This window comes from Pipra filicauda, unplaced genomic scaffold (genome assembly GCF_003945595.2).
Source record: "Pipra filicauda isolate LSUMZ 115617 unplaced genomic scaffold, ASM394559v2 scaffold205_size1947385_pilon, whole genome shotgun sequence".
NCBI classification, from domain to species: Eukaryota; Metazoa; Chordata; class Aves; order Passeriformes; family Pipridae; genus Pipra; species Pipra filicauda.
In genome coordinates, this window is record NW_024104316.1 from 1,829,981 (window position 1) to 1,843,639 (window position 13,659).

Here is a 13,659-nt window from a genome sequence, read left to right on the forward strand (position 1 = left end):
TGGGGTTGCCAGTGGAGAGTGAGCTCTTCTCAGCAGCTGCTTCGATACCTTTTGTCTTCTTTTTCAAGAGTGGCTCCTGGCTCGCCCACCTTATCTAAAACCCCCAAACATTACCTTCCTCCACCTTGATAAACCATCTGCTTCTGTTTGGCATTGAAACCCCAATTAATGCTATCTGTTTGTTTTGCCTGGCCATGAGTACTTACAAGCCCTTGCGCTGCTGGGAGTTGGGCTGCTGCCCTCTTCCCTTGCAGCTCAACTTCCTACCTCGAATAGGGATAGGGGGGCAGGGATAGAGTGATCCCAGCAGGACTGTGAGAGAGGGAGCTCCAGGCTCATTGCTGGCTGTCCTGAGTGCTCAGCCCTGCTGCAACAAACACTGAGCAGAAAACAGCTCCAGCTTCCAAGGCTCAGAGCCCTCTCCTCCTACCTGCCGAGATTTCTGCTTGGCACCAAGTCACCAGAAACAAGCCTGGTTTTAACCCCCACCAGTAAGCACAAGCTCTTCATCCCAGCCTGCTGCTCAGGGAAAGAGTGGTGCAACCCTTCTGGCTCCATAGGAGCCCAGAAACTTCTCCAGAAAAAGAAAATCCCCATCCATGCCTGCACACACCCGTGCACGTCACCGTGTCCCTTTCGCAAGCGCGGTTCCCCCTTCCCTAGACCCAGCCTGTCTCGTGCCATCACTCCCTGTCCACAGCAGCACAACACCAAAACAGTGGCAGCGTGACACCGAAACGGTGGCACACGTGGGCAACCTCCCATCTGCTGGGGCTTCAAGAAGAAGCACATGTGGAAGCAAAAGTCCTCACGGCTCCTCCTCCGTGGCCGGGGCACTGGCTCCAAAGTGCCTGTACCTGTCGCCCCTGCCTCTGCTCCTCCTGAGCCCGTGTCATCAGCTGCAGCTAAAGCAAAGATTTCATTTTAATTTTTCTTTAATGCACAGATCGTGTAATCGGTGTCTTAAAATAGCCAGGCCTGTTCTATTTGTGCTGCTGTCTGTCTGTCTGTCCGTCCGTCTGTCTGTCTGTCTGCCGCTCCCCCCGAAAAGCAAACACGGGGCAGCTGTGCTGGCATCGGCCTGGCCCTGCCGGAGCAGGGACATCTGGGTGGAGTGTTTCCACCTCCCCTTCCCCCAGATCTCAGTGCTGTCTCACAAAAAGCAGAGGCAGCAAGTGACTCAGTGGAAAAACCTTTTTTTTTTTCTCAGGGCTGACAGGCACCAAAACATCCTCTTGGTGCTCCAGCCCCTGTGCTCAGTCTGTCCTGCTCCCCGGGGAGCACACAGTCCAGACGGACACTGAGACGAGGACAGATGGCCAGTGCCAGCTGGGGCAGAGACTGGAGAGCCACCTCTACTCCTGCTGCACCCACATGGATCCAGCACCTTCCTCTTGCTTCCCTGGCATGGATCCAGCACCTTCTGCAGGGCCAGGTGGGGGTTCAGCCCCTGACACCTTGGCAGCAGCCACGTGTCCCTCCAGCTCAGAGGTTTCATATCTGAGGCATCACCAGGCTTCAGCGAGCTGGTGGCATTCTAACATCCCAGAAGATGCTTTAAATTCAGAGGTTATTTGAGCTGGCTCGCCCGTCATCTGTATTCCAGTCTCTCCTCCCGTTTTTGTTCTCCTCTCCTCACATTTGCCGCCCTGAACAAAGTCCTGTGACTCCCTCGGCATCCGTGGCCAAATATTCTCCCAACGTACAATCCCAGCTGCCGGCCTCGTGCCCATCGTGCAGACACATGGTCTCCTGCCAGAACACGGCCAGGTTACCAAGGAGAGGCCCCAGGGACAAGCTTGAAGCTTTGATTGCCCCACGGTCCCATCTGCCACTGGCCACAGCAGGTGCCTGGAGAGGCATCACAAGAGCAGGATCAGAATGGAGGGACATGGTCCTAAAATCCTTTCTGGGCTCCAGCTTCCAGGACCTCCCAAGCTGGATGCATCTTTGCGCTTCATAGCTTTCAAGTGCTTTTTCCTTTGTGACTTGGTCACTTCCAAGCTGCTCCATGTCCACAACATCCCACAGAGAAGGGTTTTGCTGGCTGGGGGCACATGCAAGCCCTGGGGCCAGCCAGAGTATCTGAAATGAATATCTGAGAGCCCCAGAGCAATGCACACAGACGTTCTCCTCCTCCTACTCACCCCATGGCCACCTGATCTCTAAGCAGAACCCTAAAGCACGTGCATAAGGGCTGGCAGGAAAACCTAGGACCTTTACTTCCTCTCTTATCTGAAAGAGGAGTAGGGGAAGGAGATATCTGTTTTGCAAACTAACTCATGTCTAGAGAGGTTCCCCTTCCCTCTGCAGAAGAGCAGCCCCATGAGCAGCTGTTGCTCAGGCCATGCTAAAGCCCTCTTTTAAGCACTAACAAGAAAAAAACCCCAGAACTTAAAAAATAAAGCCGTGCTTTAATTGAAACATTTTGGGGGCTTTTTAAAATCTTAATAGAGCCACAATTTCAGTGATCTCCTCTCCTTAAAGAAATCAGATTTATCTTAACAGCCAGTACCAGATATACTCAAAACAGCCCCAGAAGTGCCAAAATCCACCAGTGATACCATGAAAAGTCCCTCCCAGGGATTCCTTGTCCCTTCTTTTGGACGATCTGTGATTTCTGCAATACCCCACACAAGTCACCTGTGACTCAGTTTTCCCACTCGGGCTGTCCCACTACAGCCTACTGCAATTGTGGAAGCAAGTCTCCTTTCAGGAAGGGAAAAATGAGAGAGATAAATTGAATGAGAGAGGTAAATTGAGGTCCCTATAAAGCACATATCTGATCTTACAGGCAGTGGAGACACAGAGGGAGAGCAGCTGTACCCGAGGGAGGATTAAGACCAGGTGAAAACAGGTTGTCAGAAGATTGAAGCAAAGGAGAGGAGTGTGAGGACACAGAAACTGCTTGCCCAGAGCAGCAGAAAAGCTGAAATGCAGCACACACAGAGCCAGAGATGCCAGGAAAAGTCAGGACACACTGCCATGGATGCCCAGTGCAGCTCCCCACACTGTCAGAACCCACAGTGGCCACTTTGCTCTCTCCTATCAACAAACAGAGTCATCTCCAGAATTCTTTTGCAAAGCAAAGGTATTTGCCTCTTAGTCTCGCCTGGGCAACACTGAGGATTCACCAGCTTGCACCTGGTCCTCGTAACAGCCTCGTTACCTTCTGCACACACGTGCAATGAGTCCTGTACACAGCTGCTGGTGCCTCCAGCAAACGCCTCTGCCACGGGTGAGCAGCCTGGGAGGCAGAAAGGGACATCCCTGCAAACGTGTTCCTCGGGCACCTGCTACCATCAGAGGATCTTCACCTCTCTCACAAGGCAGGGAAAGGCTGAAAACTGCCTCTGAGCATCCCAGCACGGGCAGCACAGCTGGGACTGAGCTCAAACTCCCCCAAATTCACAGAGATTTGGGCTACACCTGGCAGAGGGAGATGCCCAGGCAGGGCTCTTGCTTCCAGCCTGATGCTGCCCACAGTTCTACCTGCTGGAAGCCAAGAGGAGATGCTGGAAGCCAAGTACTGAGATACTTTGGGAGCCAGACACAGAAGGACAAAGCATTTAATGACAACCTAATTAAGTGACTTCTCCAACGAACGCTTCCTGATGGAAATTGTCCCAAATGGGCTACGATGGGCAAAGCTGCCTGTGCCAACAGCCAGCACTGGTGCTGCGAAATTCCATTTCAGCAGCTGGTGGCCACCTCGGTGTGACAGTGGCTGCTGCTTCATCTGTTGCTCAGGCATTTCCCACCCACAGTGCCCAGCTCCTCCCAGACCACTGCTGTCTAGGGTGAAGGCTGGTCCCTCTGCAACTGCAGGGGCACAGCTGCTGCCTGGCCACTGCTCCAGGACCAGAGGAAGGACCTGTGTCCTCACAGAGGGGATCACACCCACAGAGGCACCAAAACTGGAGATTTCAGCAAGACAGGGATGTGGAAAACCAAACACCTTTGAGTGCTTCAGGCATGCAGGCAGCCTCGGACACCAGAGCCTTCGGGCAGGGCCTGCCCCGGCATCGGGGAGCAAAGAGCAACAGGATTTGTTCTCCATCCCTCTCCAGATGAAGTCTGAAAATGTCATCACGCTCTCCCCAGAGTATCTAAAGCCACTTACTGAGGAGAAATCACGAGCCCCGAAGAGCAAGCGCTCCAGAGAAAGCAGGGCCCCCGGGCTCCCGGCGGCAAAGGTGCTTCCGTAATTCTCACCCGTCGTCGGAAAGCCGAGGGCTCCAGCCGGGCAAACGAAAGCAAAAGTCCATCCTCCACACCCCGCGGTGACGTGTGGAGGGAGGGAGGCAGCACCAACCGCTGACCCGGGTCGGGAGGAGCCGCAGGGGCTGAAGCTCGTTTTGGGAAGCTGCTCAGAAAAATCAGAAACTGGGAAAAAAAGAAAGCACACACACAAAAAAGCCCTTCCTCAAAACCAGAGGGAAATAGAGGGGCTCTGACGGCTGCTACCGGACAGCTGCGCCAGGGGTGCATCTGCAGGGGGCAGAGCCCAGCATTGCTGCTCACCCTGTGCCTGCCCCGCACTCATCGCCCGTCCCGCACCCGCGGCATGCCCGGCTCGCAAACCCGTGGGTGGCTTCCAGTCTTGCCGCTGAGAAAGGAGAAAGGGCAAGTGGGGAGCAAGAGTGAGACGAGAATGTAGCAGCGTCCTCCGTTCGGGACACACAGCGATGCCCGAGCCGCACAGACCGACCCCATTCCCACCTCCGCTGGCGCGCACGTATTTGGCTTAGATACGCAGAGAAGGACTGCACGTTTTCGCTTGACTTACAAGTTTCCTCTGGGGCTCAATTTAGGGAAATCTGTGATTTAGGGCAGAAAGCGCCGTGATGTCACTGGGAACCGCGGCGATCACATCAAACTCTGTACGCAAACTCTGTACGCCCTACAAAGCAGACCCAAGGAGAAGGTTCATGTGCCAGCTCTGCCCTCGCCGCGTTCCGGAGCAGAAAACGCCGCTGCCCGTCGGCCGTGGCCGAGCGGGAGGCTGAGTCCTGCGGGAGCAGCACGGCCACGGGCAGCACCTCTGGGAGCCTCCATCGGAACGAGGGAAATGCCGAACGCAAATCTCCTGCCTCCCCGGGGCAGCGATGCTCTCGTCAGACACGTGCTCCGGGTGGGACAAACAAGCCAACCAGGAGATGTAGGAAGGGAGGACAAGGCACTCTGAGGATCTGGGGGGAAGATTTTAACTTCCAGCGTTACAAATTCTCTGCTCCATCCTGCAGCAGCCATATGGGAGCTGGGCATGCTCTCCCAAGGAGGGGAAATAGATCTGTTTCAAAACAGGATTTGGAGGAAAAGGTGGACTTATTTAAAGAAAAGCCCTATGAAATGTAAAGGATCGGGGCAGCCCCGCGGGGAGGGGTGGCTGGGCTGCAAAGGACACGCAGCCAGCAGGGCTCCCTTGCAGGTGCAGGGGGAACCTCCTCTATGTTAAATATATGCCATGTATGGAACAGGCTGTTTAACTTATTAACCACTTTTCTACCTTATTGAAAACAAAACTGCTGGCTTTCTGAATCTTAACTGGATTCCTATTGCCAGCCAACAGCCAACACCGTGTATCACATGTGAGAGGGGAAGAAAAAAATCATCACTGAAGTGATCAGAAATACCTTTAACTGCTTTTGAACCTCACCATGTGCCAGCCCCAGTAGCAGGCAGGCATGCAGGTCCCTCCATCCCATGCACCATTTCATCCCCAGAGCAGCCAGAGCTTTAGAGCTGATAAGATAAATATTAATTCATGGGTAGTTGTGTGTGGTGCTCGTTTGCACTGTTACACCAACACCAAGCCCACATGTCCCCGTGGCCAGGGCCCACTTTCACCCTTCCCCCTTCCATCCCACCATCCGCTCCTCATCACGGGTAGGATTTTCTTCACTACAATCCAACGTTTTCCTACAGAATTTTAATTTTTTGGCCTGCTTTGCAGCAGAGAGATGCTGCCACTCGATGTGTGAAGCTTCACCCTGAGACAGAACTGTGTGCCAGTGGCACAGAAATGCGGTGGTTTAAGGGGATGACGTCTGATAAATTCTCAACCCCTTCCCAACAGCTTCAGACACCACTTGAGGGAACATCAGACCGGGTTTAAATGGTTGCACAGCACCGGACTTGTTGTTTAAAAGCAAAACTCGTGTTCGCAGCTTGTCTTGTTTTTCAAATCAGCCTCACGACAGCTGATGTTTCTTCCTAAATCCTCAGCTTCTGGAATCACGTGATGATGGAAAATCCAGGGCTGGGGGGAAGGCGACTATTTTAGACACAAGATTTTTTCCTGCTGGCTACAGGCAGAAAATATGACAGCTCCCAAACACAAAGCCTCAGCAAAAGCAGCAGGCAAATAAAGAGTGGAGACCTTCTTGCTGAATTCTACACTCGTTTGTTTTTCTGGTATTTTAACAACATAACAACAATGTTATGATCTCCAAACTCACCTGATTTGCTGGGAATTAATTTTCCCCTGCTCCTGTGATCCAAACAAGGAACCTCTCAAAGCCAGCGGCCAGGAAACTGAGCCAAAGCAGCAAAAAGTGATGACTCAGGTCCCTCAACAAATATTTTACAGTGGTTTAAAAGACAAACTGTAAGATTTCATGGGTGGGGGTGGGAGAGGGAGGGAAGCATTCAATTCTCTTTTTTTTTTCACACTGTTTTGTGGGGTTTGCATCCTGCCAGGGGCACTATTTCAAATGCCTGGCTACTCCACCACACCAGAAAATTTACCTTTCCTTCTCCTATCCCCCCACCCTGCCTCGCAGCGCGAGCCAAGGTTCTCACATAAAGAGTTCCTTATGAGAGCTGGCAGCCCTGAACCAGGACAGGAGGCTGCAAGCGTTGCTTTTTCATCAATTAACCCGGAATTACGTTCCTGGCACACCGACGGCTCCTGGAGAACAAGCCCTGATTTACGGTGGCGCGAGTGACTCCAGCCAGCTCCCCCTGGACAGAGCTTTCCACTGAAGTCAGTGGGAAACTCTTTCCACCAAGTGTAGCAGGAGCAGGAGAAGCTATTCCTCCCAGACTCTTCACACACCACACTAAGACTGCTAAAAGGCAAACAAAGCTGATGCAATTCCAGTACACAACTGGGCAGACTGGTAAATCACAGGGTAGCCAGAGGCTGCTCCAGTGCCACATAATCCCACTGTTTTGGGGTGAGGGAGGAGGATTGCTGGAAGAGGAGAAGAGTTGAGGACTGCTGTGTGGCTGATGTATCCCCCCAGGGCAAAGAGCATCTTCACCCACAGCTCAGCTCCAGAAGCTGAACCTGAAGAGGATTTTTCAGCATTGGAACCTCCAGTTCCCGGGGCCTGAACCCCCTCCTACAGCACAGACTGGCCAGGCACTGGGGCCCTCACACCCCCACAAGCAATGGCTTCACAAACTGCACCAGCTTGTCAGCAACCAGCACAAAGTCCCTTGCTGTCCCCCAGCACGGGCCTCAGGAGCAAGGATGTCCCCACTGATCCTCACAATCTCAGTCCTCTTTAGCTGGAGCTCAGAAGGGCAGTGAGGAGGGAGAAGCATCACAGCAGGTGACCCTGCCCACCCTCACTGCTACAGAGTGATATCTGCAACCCCTTCAAGAGATGCAAACTGTGACCCTGACCAAGCAAGTCCTGGGGACAGCAGGGCACATGCCAATGGTGGAGACAGGCTGCTGGCAAACTCTGTCCCCAGGGGTCTGGGGACAGGGCTTGATCTTGGGGAGCAGCTCCAGGACCTCCCAAGGCAAGTGCTAGAGGCTGCCTACACCACAAGAATGTGCAATTTTGGGGACACCTGGAAGCCTCACTGGGTGCCTCCCTCCTTCCCTCCACATTATCCCAGCCAGGATGGTCCAGCAGCAACAGCAGAGAAACAAAAATACACATCACCAGAAAACGTAAACCTATTCCCAGGCTATCACACAGCTGTAACCAAAGCAAATGCAGCATTTCCCCAAGGCTACTACAGGAAAACATCCTCCCCTGATTCCATCCTTTCCACGTGCCCCAAGCTTTTGTTCCCAGCCTTCCTCCTCCCATCTCTCCACTCCCTGCCCCCAAAAGGCTTTGGTGGGAGGCAGTTTCTGGCCGATAATAAATCATTTTCTGACCCCAGAAAAGCACAGTGGTATCACAGGCACCAATACCTGGACTGGCTCAAGGAGGATGATGCTGGTGACGGGGGAGCAATGTCAGAACTGAGCACCCCTGGGCTGTGCTGGCGCCGCCCTCCTTCCAACTCCAGCTTTTCCAGCGAGGTTCAAGTGTATTGCCGGAGGTTCAAACCCGGGGCTCCAGGTTCATGAGGATCCTCCCAGTTCCTTTCCACTAAGTAGCTCAGCCTCTGGGGAGTCAGCAGTAAGGACCCAGCCCTTCCGAGGCATTTCTGCCACCAAAGCCCAGCTCTCTGCTCACCTCTGCTTCCTGTTCCACCCTCCCTGCGGTGACCAGCTCCAAAGGGTGTGTTTGCCCACCAAGTCCTCCAGCCTCCCTGGCTTTAATCCAGCCACTTGCCAAAATTAGGGTTACTCACACAGAGGCTTATTGCATCAGGTCTTCAGGCTGGCAGAGCTGACGGGAAAACACCTCCCTGCCTGCCATCCTCCGAGCACCCTCACGCTGCCAAGCGAAACGCTCTGCTCGCCTCTTTCTCAGGGAACAAGGATCTCACCAGGCACAGAGGAGCGAGGGGCAGCACCTCCCCGAGCGTAAACCCTCTCAGTCCCCCTCCTGTCCCCTCCAAATGCATGGCATGAAGGATATCATCACCAGCTGGAGCAGCATCAGGCTGCAAACAGCTAGAGAAGCGCTCCTGCACTTCCCCAGCCTCCAGCTCACCAGATCCCCTCTGTGCCTCGATGCCAGAGGATAAGGAGAGAAGCTTGTGGATGCTGCCAGGGAAAAAACCCTGCAGCTGTCCCCAGGCTTGGGGAGTGAAGCCACCAGGCCGTGGCATTTTCTTGGGGTCATGTGTCCCGTTGACATCCTTTAGAAGATGATGCAGATACACAGAGAAGGGGAATGGGACAACTTCCACACCGTGCACGAACAAAAGGACCTGTGCTGGGGAAGGGGAGCATAAAGCAATGGGGGGGACTGTCTTGAGGTACAGTCAAGGGATGGAAGGTCTGTCCCAGGGATGGAGGGTCTGTCACAGAGGACGGACGGTCTTTCCGAGGGAACGGAGGGTTTCTCCCAGCGGACGGAGGACAGAAGCGCCACCACACACCCCGGGACAAGCCAGTGGGGACACCACTGCCCTGCAGGTCCTCCATCCCGTGGCTGACACCGGTATTACGGTGTCCCGGCCAGCGCAACCCCTCCCACCGGACTATCCCGTATCCCACCTACCCGACCCACGGGGGACCATCGCGCCCAACAGCCCCGCTCCTCTCCCACCTCCGTTATCCCCACGGCATCCTCGGGGGCTGCCGGTACTCACCGCCGGGCCGGGCCGAGCAGCTCCCGCGGGGCTGCGGGCTCAGAACCTCCCCACGGCCGCGCCCGCCGCCCGCCCCTCGCCATCACCGCCCACCCGCCCCGTACGGGGCGGGTGGGCGGTGATGGCGAGGGGCGGGCGGCGGGCGCGGCCGTGCTGTCACACCCCCCCCTAGCCCCCTCCACGAGCATCATCCGTTCTGATTACAAAAAATAAAAAAGAGAAGCATCCACCCCCAAAACTTCCCCGCTGGCTGCTTTCGCTTCGCTGCTTGCAAGAAAAAAAAAAAAAATAAAGAAAAAAAAGGGCAGCTTAAAAACGCTCTAAAATATCTAGAAGTTGGATCGACACCCGTTTTGTTTGAGTAAAAAAAAAAAACGTGGGGGGTTGATTGTGCTGTTTGGGTGCTAGTGAAGGGGGAACCCCCGAGCCACAGTGCTGGCCAGTGTCACACTGACCCCTCACCCTGCTCGCCCAAAAGAGCCTTCAAGGCAGGTACCACAGGGGTTGGCCCCCAGCGTGCCACTGGCAACCTCACCCAGCACCTGGCAGATACATCATCAGGCATCCAGGATATTTATATAGATATTTTTGATATGGAGATAGGGTAATAAGGCTGGAAGCCTCCCTCTGAGGCCGCCGATTAAATAAACTGTCTATATTTGCTCAGAGCCCTTTACTGTGGGCTCTTCAGAAGATCATGGGCAAATAAGCAAGTCCCATATTCCCCCCAGCCTGCTGGAATACTTTCCCCTCCTTCAGCTTGAGCTGTGAAAGGCTGAGGAGTTACAAGGCACCTTGGCTTTCAGCACAGACAAGGTGCCCCCTCTGCCAGCCCCAGTCCCTTCCTGGCACGCCAGGAGTGGGGCAGCAGACACAGGGATGGGCTCAAGGGTCACCAGTTCTCCTGCCCAGCGCTGGCAACACGACAGGCAACGTCCAACTAAAAGCTGAGCCTAATTTTTAGGAGTCCCCTTCTTTCTGTGTAAACCCAGCCAGAAACCATCACCAGGAGGGACAAGGTCGTGCCTGAAAGAGGAATTCAGTGGAAGTGGGATCTGTGCCAGACCTGCCCTCCTACCTCCTTGCCTGTGGCTTAAAACGTCACTTCTGGGGGAAAAGGGAGAGTCAGACAGTATTTCCCAAATACCACTGCGCCTGTTTCCTCCCAAATCAGTTTTTCCTGTGTTTTCCCTCCTGCCCAGCATGATGCCTCCAAGTCATAGCAGGTTCAGGACTACCTGGAACCGGTTTTAAGCAGAGGGGAAACAGCAGCTGCATTTCCAGCTCTTCGGAGCAGCCTCCATCGTGTGCAGGAGCCCATCCCAGCCTGGCTCCAGCTGCTCCCCAGCACAAAACCCGGGCTCCCTCCCGCCCTCCAGCAGCCTGTTTATTTACAGCACAGTATTTCTTTCTAAAGATCTGGTCTCAGGGGGCAAAATCCCTTCTGTGTATGAAACCAGTACTGACTAGCTCAGACATTGTCTTCCAGAGACTGCAGGCAGCCTGAAACAATAGGGGTGTGCGGAGTGTCCTGATGCATTTCCATTTTTGGACCATGATAAATCTGAAACCCAATAGTAACAGCTCTAAAAATGGCCCACGGTAATTAGGGCTGGTTGGGAATGGGTTTGGTGCTCGGCCATCACCCACAATCCCTGATGGCCTCACATCTTCCTGCACACCAGAAGGTTCATTTAACTCCTCAAAATTGGATGAAGCCCCCAGGTTCCCCTCGGAAACTTTCAGACACGAGCACAAGCTGGAACACGGGCATCAGCAGCGCGGTGGAAATGGGAAGCACGCTCCCTAAAATCCTGGGTGTTGGATGTAAGAAAGGAACCCCTGAGCTATTTCGTTGTTGTGGTTCATGAACAACTCAATTCAAATCTCGTTTTTGAAAAACTGCAACCCACGCACACAAAGCACAGCACAGAGCCCTTCTTTATCCAGAACCGCTGGACTACAGACAACCACTCCCCATTTCTGGGGTTTTGCTGACACCTGGTGTTCTGGAAAAGATGCTGTGAGTTCCTGCAAGTCCCTTCCCTGGCTTCTGTCGGGATGGCCTGTCTCTCAGGTCAGGCCAATGTGTGGCTGGGAGGTAATCCTGAATTCTGGGAAGATGCTGAGAAACGCAGGTGTGCAGTTAAATTTCCGAGGCACTCCTTAATGCCTGAAGAGCAGGGCTGCAGCAGTATTTGCAGCAAACCTCACGGTACAAATGCACACTTCCTAACTTCAGGAATCAGGGGAACTGCAGTGGGGAATCTCAGCTCTCATTTATCAGACAGTGGTTTCTGTTGGAAAGGAGCTTAAAGATCATCTCGTTCCAACCCCCTGCCATGGGCAGAGACACCTTCCACTAGACCAGGTTGCTCCAAGCCCCATCCAGCCTGGCCTTGAACATTTCCAGGGATGGGGCAGCCACAGTTTCTCTGGGCAACCTGTGCCCAGGGCCCCACCACTCTCTAAGGGAAAAATTTCTTCCTCATATCTGATCTAACCCTGCTCTCTGTCAGTTTGAAGCCATTCTCCCTTGTCCTGTCACTCCAGGCCCTTGTCCAAAGTCCCTCTCCAGCTCTCTCAGAGCTCCTTCAGGCACTGGAAGGGGCTCTAAGGTCTCCCTGGAGCCTTCTCTTCTCCATCCAACCTCCTGTATTTCCAAAAGAAGTCCTGGCAGGGAGTCTTCCAGGGCCTGGCTGACAAACACGCTCACCTTGAGAGCTGTGATGAGGTAAAATCTGGAGTGTCTACCTTGTAGATCACACTGCCTTTGGTGCCACTCTCATCCTCTGATGGTCGCTGGGAAGACTCACATCTGCAAATTAGAACTGAAAATACAGGATGAAAATAAAATCCCCATTTGGTGAAGCTTTTCCTAAATGCCAGTGTTTAGATTTCAGGTACTTAATGGAATTATGGCCTGGTAAGGAATTTCACTACCTCTTTTTTCCTTTGTCCTTGTTTTTAAACCCTTTTCAGAATACAGTCTCTGCAAAATGTGTCCCACTTCTACACCACGACGTCATTATCTCACAGAGTGTAACGCTGATCTTTAAATAAGGACAGAGGCTCCTCCAGGAATAACCAGCACCAGCTGTTCGTGTCCTTTGCCCAAAGGTTTGCTGGACCAGCATTTCCATCTCATTCCAGATGCCTGCCCTGCCCAAATCAGATCAGTTACATCTCCCCAGGCAAACACCGCCGTAAACAGAATTCCATAAATAAATCCACCACAAGATTTAAATACAGCACAAACACGTAAGGAAAACATTGTAATGCTTGTTAACAGATAATGAGAACAATGTGGTCGCACTCCTGTAACAAAAGCTGGTGTTCCATGCATGCAAGGGCAGCTGTAGTTCTGTCTCCTCCATCGAGCAGCAAAACTCAGTGTTTGGGATCTTCTCCCTCCAGTTCCCACAGGTCCAACATCCATTGCCCAGCAACACGTAGGCTTTGGGATTTGGGGGATTGTAGAGGCTTGAAGGATCTATCACGTGGACAGTGTTTCAAACTAACTGACCCCTTGTATCTCCTGGAAGAGATTAGTGCAACGGAGTCTTACAAAAACCCCAGAAAGGTCTAAAAAACGCCACATGAAAACAGTCAGTAGTGCACATTCCTCTCACACAGAGCAGTCCATTTTCTTAAAAGTTGTTTTACAACTTTCAGTCCTTTAAAGTTTCTCATTGAAATTTATGGTAATATCAGCTTTTCTTTGTTATCACAGTATAAATATTGATCATTTTTGGCCGGTGACCTAATTACGACCTCTCTTCTTTCTGGGTCTCTCATTTGCTGCCCCTCCCTAAATATAAATATCTAACTTTTGACACAGATGTTTGGATGAAGGTGCCTGGTGTCCCTTTTTCACTAGGGCAATAAATAAATAGGTAGTGTCTAGTATACAAACATTCACTATTTGCTAATAACTTTCCAGAAAGTTACCCTCTTGAAGAGAGTTTCAGTGTTTTTACACCAAGAACACTGCCTGCTCAGCAGCAATTTTTCACAGTCTTTTGCTCTTCTGTACAATAAAAGCTCATAAGAAACAAAATATATTAAAAAAAAAACAAACAAACAAAAAAAAACCCAAACCAAAATGAAAAAGACAAAACAAACGAACAAACAAAAGTCTTCACACTTGGTTCAGTGCAGCAAAGGAAGACCTAATAGTTACAGTTTTTAAGTGTAGGAACT

At 52.5% G+C, this 13,659-nt stretch overlaps 1 protein-coding gene across 2 annotated transcripts in view; it reads right to left on the reverse strand.

The window, feature by feature from the left end:
- Nucleotides 1-9,528, reverse strand: part of CPNE2 (copine 2) — a 44,679-nt gene extending 35,151 nt beyond the window's left edge. The window contains exon 1 of one of the 2 annotated variants that reach the window (XM_027716248.2): nt 9,457-9,528. The gene's annotated coding sequence lies outside the window, so the exon portion shown is untranslated. Of the gene's footprint in view, nt 1-8,161; nt 8,257-9,456 lie in introns of those variants that run through there. The other variant, XM_027716249.2, reaches the window with a different exon arrangement.
- Nucleotides 9,529-13,659: the final 4,131 nt, after the last annotated feature.